At 38.8% G+C, this 6621-nt stretch overlaps 1 pseudogene; it reads right to left on the minus strand.

The window, feature by feature from the left end:
• Positions 1–3653: 3653 nt before the first annotated feature.
• LOC103089805 (ras-related protein Rab-28-like) lies at positions 3654–4553 on the minus strand (annotated as a pseudogene).
• Positions 4554–6621: the final 2068 nt, after the last annotated feature.

A 6621-nucleotide genomic window follows, 5' to 3' on the forward strand; every position in this document is an offset into this window, starting at 1 on the left:
CCATCCCCTTTGGTAACCATAAGTTTGTTTTCTGTGTCTGTGAGTCTATTTCTGTTTTATAAATAACTTCATTTGTATCATTTTTTAAGATTCCACATATAAGCAATATCATATGGTATTTGTCTTTCTACTTCACTTAATGTGATAATCTCTAGGTCCATCCATGTTGCTGCAGATGGCATTATTTTATTCTTTTTTATAGCTGAGGAATATTCCATTGTATATATCTTCTTTATCCATTCATTTGTCAATGGACATTTAGGTTGCTTCCATGTCTTGACTATTGTAAATAGTGCCACTATGAACATTTTTCAAATTAGAATTTTCTCTGGATATAGGCCCAGGAGTGGGATTGCTAGATCATACGGCAGTGCTATTTTTAGTTTTTTAAGGAACTTCCATACTGTTCCCCTTAGTGACTCTACCAGTGTACATTACCACCAACAGTGTAGGAGAGTTCCTTTTCCTTCACACCCTCTCCAGCATTTATTATTTGTAGACTTTTTAATGATGGCCATTCTGATGGGTGTGAATTGATACCTCATTCTAATTTTGATTTGCATTTCACTAATAATTAGCGATTTTGAGCATCTTTTCATGTGCCTGCTGGCCATCTGTATATCTTCTTTAGAGAGGTACTTATTTAGGTCTTCTGCCCATTTTTTGATTGGGTTGTAGTTTTTCTGATGTTAAGCTGTATGAGCTGTTTGTATATTTTGTAAATTAACCCCTTGTTGGTCACATCGTTTGCAAATATTTTCTCCCATCCTGAAGGTTGTCTTTTTGTTTTGTTTATGGTCTCCTTTGCTGTGCAAAAACTTTTAAATTTAATTAGGTTCCACTTGTTTATTTTTGTTTTTATTTCCATTACTCTAGGAGATGGATCCAAAACAGTATTCTGCCTATGTTTTGCTCTAGGAGTTTTTTAGTATCCGGTATCCCATTTAGGTCTTTATTTTGAATTTATTTTTGTATATGGTGTTAGAGGATGTTCTAATTTCATCCTTTTACATGTAGCTTTCCAGTTTTCCCAGCACCTTTTATTGAAGAGATTGTCTTTTCTCTATTGTGTATTCTTGCCTCCTTTGTTGTAGATTAATTGACCATAAATGCATGGGTTTATTTCTGGGCTTTCTATCCTGTTCCATTGATCTGTATGTCTGTTTTGTGCCAGTACCATACTGTTTTCATTACTGTAGCTTTGTAGTATAGTCTGAAGTCAGGGAGTATGGTTCCTCCAGCTCTGTGCTTCTTTCTAAAGATTGTTTAGGGTATTCAGGGTCTTTTGTGTTTCCATAGAAATTTAAAATTTTTTTGTTATAGTTCTGTGACAAATGCCATTGATAATTTGATAGGGATTGCATTGAATCTGTAGATTGCCTTGGGTAGTATAGTCATTTTAACAGTATTGATTCTTCCAATCCAAGAACACAGTATATCTTTCAATTTTTGTCATCTTCAATTTCTTTGAGATGATTTTTATATTTTTACTTAATTATTTTATTTATTTATTTATTTATTTTTTTGCGGTATGTGGGCCTCTCACTGTTGTGGCCTCTCCCGTTGCGGAGCACAGGCTCCAGACACGCAGGGCTCACAGGCCCAGCCGCTCCGCGGCATGTGGGATCTTCCCAGACCGGGGCACGAACCCGTGTCCCCTGCATCGGCAGGCGGACTCCCAACCACTGCGCCACCAGGGAAGCCCTATTTTTACTTAATTATTATATTATTTTTATGTTATGGCTTCTGTGTGAAAGGGATATAGACTAAGAGAGGGGCAGAGGTGGAAGCAGAGGTACAAATTCTGAGGCTATTGCATTTCTATAGGCTTGAGATGACTGTACGTTGAACATGGCTGTAGCAGTAGTGATGGTAACAAGTAGATAGACTCTGAATAGATTTTTAAGGTAAAGCCAATGGGATTTGCTGATATTTACCGACATGTGACATGAGAGAAAGAGGAATAGGATATGAATCATTATATAGTGAATTTTTGAATAACTTAATCATGAATCCTTTATCCATTATTGAGAGTGATAGTTGTAAAATCCCCTTAAATGCTACATGCCTTCTATAATATTGTGCTGGTGCTAAATCAGACTATTTGATGGCTCAGGATTATTGTTTTGAGCTTGAGTTTTTATATAGGTATGGATAGTATAAAACTTAAGGTGTGGTATGTCAGAAAGATATGGAAATCTGCCAGTAGTGAACATTTCCATGTAGAAGAAAAGAATGTCTGATTTTGACAGCAGGTTGGCTCCACCCCACAAAATATTTTGGAATTTGTCTAGGTGCTATATTGCAAACTGCTTCCTCAGTCCTCCTTATAAGGTCTGTGCATCATTATCTGAGTGTGTGATGAGTTTGTAGAAACTTGAGACCCAGTGAAGCTAGAGAAAGTGGGGAAAACAGAGGGAAGAATCCTACTTTCCTCTTGACTTCTAGCTTAATATAAGAGGCAAAAGGAAAAATATCCTATAGACAGATTTTTTTTTTGTTTAAATGTATAAGAATATTAAACATAACCATTGAGGAATATCTCTAAGTGCTTAAAAGTTATTGTTTATTATTTGAAACTATGCAATGAAAAACCAATTATATGAGGTTTGAGATTTTTAAAAAATCTGGTTATTTGTGGCATGCCACATTCTTTATGGGACCATAAGAGATGTAATGAAAATGCACATGGCCTCAGGCTGTGCTTCTCTTCCTATATCATCATGTCCTGTATTTTCCTGATTGATAAGAAGAGACTCAGTGTGTGTTGGGGAGCTGTACGCTGGTCATGTGTACTTTTTTTTTGTAATTTAAATAAATTTTTTTGCCAGAGAAAAACATCTGAACCTCAGGTACAGTCCACAATGATCCAACAATAGTCATAACTCATTCTGGGAGTACGCTTACACAGTTTGCAGGAGAAAGTCCTCATGGAGCATCAGCTGAACGTTTATCAGAATTCACAAAGCCAATCTAACCTGAGTATTACACAATACATAATGACCATGATATAATAATAAAAATACATTATCAAATACTACTTTGTGAGCTACAGCTAAAATATAAAGAATTTAGGCTCTTTTTTAAAAAATGAAAAAAATATTTCTATTATAGCTTTATTTCAAGCATTTTCAGCTAGATACAGCTTTATATATTTTCACTCACAATAGACAGCAAAAGAATTCCTTCTTAAGTATCTGTAGATAAAGTATATTACTTGTTTAAATGTTTGCACTCTCTGAAGCATACTTTGCCAGGTATGAGTTCAGATAAGAGTATGAAACTGCTGTGGCAAAATCCTGGCTGATGATCAAGACTTGGATAGTTTTCATATTTGTTTAAAAAAACTTACATCAGGGAAAAAAGAAGTGAGGACATAAAGAGAACCAACATTATTCGTTTTCAGTGAAGCAGTCTAATTCCAGAGAATGGGCTTTCCATTTTGAATTCAAGGTGTGTTGTCCCAAAGTTGAGTTCCTTTCAGCTCAAGGAGCTGCCTACGGCTGAGGCAGCACGCAATGATGAAGCGAATTGAGAGGAAAGCGTTAACTGAACTACAGAGATGGTCACTGATAAAACAAATTCCTAGAGGTCCTCGGGCCCACACAGAGGCGAAGGGCAGCCGGCACCATCAGTACAGAAGAAAAATGCGCTCACTGAACTGCACACATGGAGCTTCTAGGAGGGTTAACAGTTCTTTTTTTTTTTTTTTTTTTGTAGTTTACAATATCTGCCTTCACCACCCTCTGTCATAAAAGAAAACAAAGTTATTATCAGGACATCAGAACATTTAGAAAGAGCTCCTTAAAGTATATTTTTATTTTCTGAACTCCGCGGCACATGGGATCCTCCCGGACCGGGACACAAACCCGTGTCCCCTGCATCGGCAGGCGGACTCCCAACCACTGCGCCACCAGGGAAGCCCGGGTTAACAGTTCTTGACATAGGTTCCTGGTTGTAGTTTACAATATCTTCCTTCACCACCCTCTGTGACTGTTCTATTTCTGCTTTGTAGTAACTTGATTCCAAGGAGTTCAGCAGCAACTTGCTGAAAACACAGGAAGACAGAGTCTCCTGTCTTTGCTGAGACAGTGGCTACTAAAACCATTTTCCTGGCAAGACCTTAAGTGTTTTTCAGGTTTTACCATTTGCATATGCTCCAAATCAATTTTATTGCCCACCAAGGCAGCCAGTGGCCGAGTTTCTGATTCCTCCCTCACGTTCCTCACCACAGAATACCAATCTTCTAAATTCTCAAAGCTTTGATAATTTGTAATATCATATACCAAGAGGATTCCCTGTGCTCCATACACACATTTATCCAACAGCTTGCCTCCCATTGTCTGCTCTCCTATGTCCCAAACTTGAAGAGTAACATTCAAGTTTCCTGGCAACGTTATTCTTCTCAAAAAGAAATCCAGTCCTATAGTTTGTACTGTTTCCCAAAAGTTCCTTGAGCAAAACACGTAGCTAAGGAGGTCTGCCCTGAGGTGCCGCCCCCCAGCACGACGATTCTGTTTCTGGTCCTGGCTCTCCTCCTCAGAGTCCGACATGGTGTCCCAGGAACCAGGCCCGCCCGCCGGAACTAGGCGTGCCTCCCCTCCCTTCCCTTCCCACCCACCCCTACCTGAGGTAGAAGGAGGAAGGGAATGGGGGCGTCTCTGGGGGCAGGGGAGAGGAGGAAGGGCGGCAGGGCGGGCAGCACCCCCTACCCCGGAGGCTCAGCGGTCGCGGGAGGGATCTGGGGAGAGTCGCTCGCCGAGTGTCATCTTGCCCACCTCCCTTCCCCCTGCGCCCATGTGTACTTTTTTTGACCATTCTTAAAGCATGTCAGACAGAGTTTTGTAATTAGCTGAAAAGGCAAGCAATTCAGTTTCACTTTGCTGAACCCAATCTGTAGGATTGACAGCATGCCTTTAATAGATTCCTTCAGTGGATAATTAGTCCAGTTTAATGCAAGTACTGCATGAATTAACATTTGCACTTGAGTATGAACATTCAGGGCTACAGTGCTTTCTGCTGTGAGTTGTTTCCCTAGAATTTGCAGGAGTGCCTATTAGGTGCTTGTAATGTATTGATTAGTACGGAATGGCACCAATTAGAGGGTGTGGGAACATCCCTGGAGTCAGAGATGATATGCTTGTTGGTGATACTTAATGCTTTTTCCTGTAAACTCTAACCCAGACAACAGATAGCCTGCTTCAGTTTTGATGTGCATTTTACTTTAAATTGCCAGGCAGAAAAGTACTAAGATTCCTGGCCTTTCCTGGAATTATGCCGTCTGTTCGCTTTTCCACTCTTTATGAGACTTTTCATCTGTAAGATTAACTCAAAAGATCATATGCTCTAGGTGTTATAAATAAATAATGGAACAAATAAAAGAATCATTGGGCCATTGAAACTTGCCTTTTGTAGTGGTAAAAATTGCTTTGGCACAGCTTGCTAGTATGTCAAATATTGATTCAAAATTTTATTTGCATTTATTGGGGAATTTCAAAGAACTTTATGCTATATTCAAAATCAGCTCTGAAAAAATAAAAATTTAAATGTATGTACTGTTAGGATAAACCTTGTCAGGGAACTTGGTGGTGGAGGCAGGGAGGGATTGCGTAATTTAGAATAAATCAAGTTAATGTCTCTGTAGGTGGATTTAAAAGAAAAATAAAATTTAATTGTTTTCTGAAAACTGAAAGAGGTTGTATAATATGGTGGTTAAGAGCATGAACTCTGAAGCCAGAATGCCTCCGTATGGACCAAGCTTACCACTCGTTTACTAGCTGTGTGACCTTGGGTCAGTTACCTAACCTCTCAGTTCAGTCTGTCAATAGTATGATAATAGTAGTACCCACTTTATAAGGTTGTGAGGATTAAGGGAGTTTCGTATGTGAAGCACTTAGAGCAGTGCCTAGTACTATGTAAGCCCTATGTATTTGCTCTTTATATTTGCTCATTTATATATATACACACACACACATATGTATGTGTATATATATATTTATACAGTATAGATATTTTGAAATTATCTTTTCTAAAGTATATAAAACATTGACTGTAAACTTTAAATATTTCAAATAGTTCTTACTTATAAGAGGTGACAACTACTCACAGTGGGGTAAACCTTGGATCTCCTTCCCTTCCAGGATTAGCAAGTCCCTGAGCCTTGTCCTCTGCTCCTGTGCCCCGTGCAAGATTGAAAATGCATGTTTTTGAAGTATAGTTGACTTACAATATTGCATTAGTTTCAGGTGTACAGCATAGTGATTCTGAAGGTTAATGTTAGGTCTAGCTCACAGGTAGTATGTCCATGGTCTGGAAAGCAACCCAAAGATTTGAAGTGTACCCTCTCCATGATTTTCAACATTCCAATCCTACATTTTTGAAATGCAGCAAAGGTGCACATATAGATTGTGTATGAGAACCAGCTTCCAATCTGTGTGTTGTCCTATCCAGGGTTTAGGGCATTTGGATCAAGAATTGGAAAGAATGTTGAAAACTTTCTGTCTGCTGTAATTGAAAATGCCCCCAGGCCTGCATCTCAGTAAGAGAAGACCCATGCTGCTGTCAATAAAAGTGAGAGGGAAAGTAGAACCCCCTCTGTGGAAAAATAAGTGGATTCCCTAC

The sequence above is a fragment of the Lipotes vexillifer genome, unplaced genomic scaffold (assembly GCF_000442215.2).
Source record: "Lipotes vexillifer unplaced genomic scaffold, Lipotes_vexillifer_v1.1 scaffold781, whole genome shotgun sequence".
Lineage (NCBI taxonomy): Eukaryota > Metazoa > Chordata > Mammalia > Artiodactyla > Lipotidae > Lipotes > Lipotes vexillifer.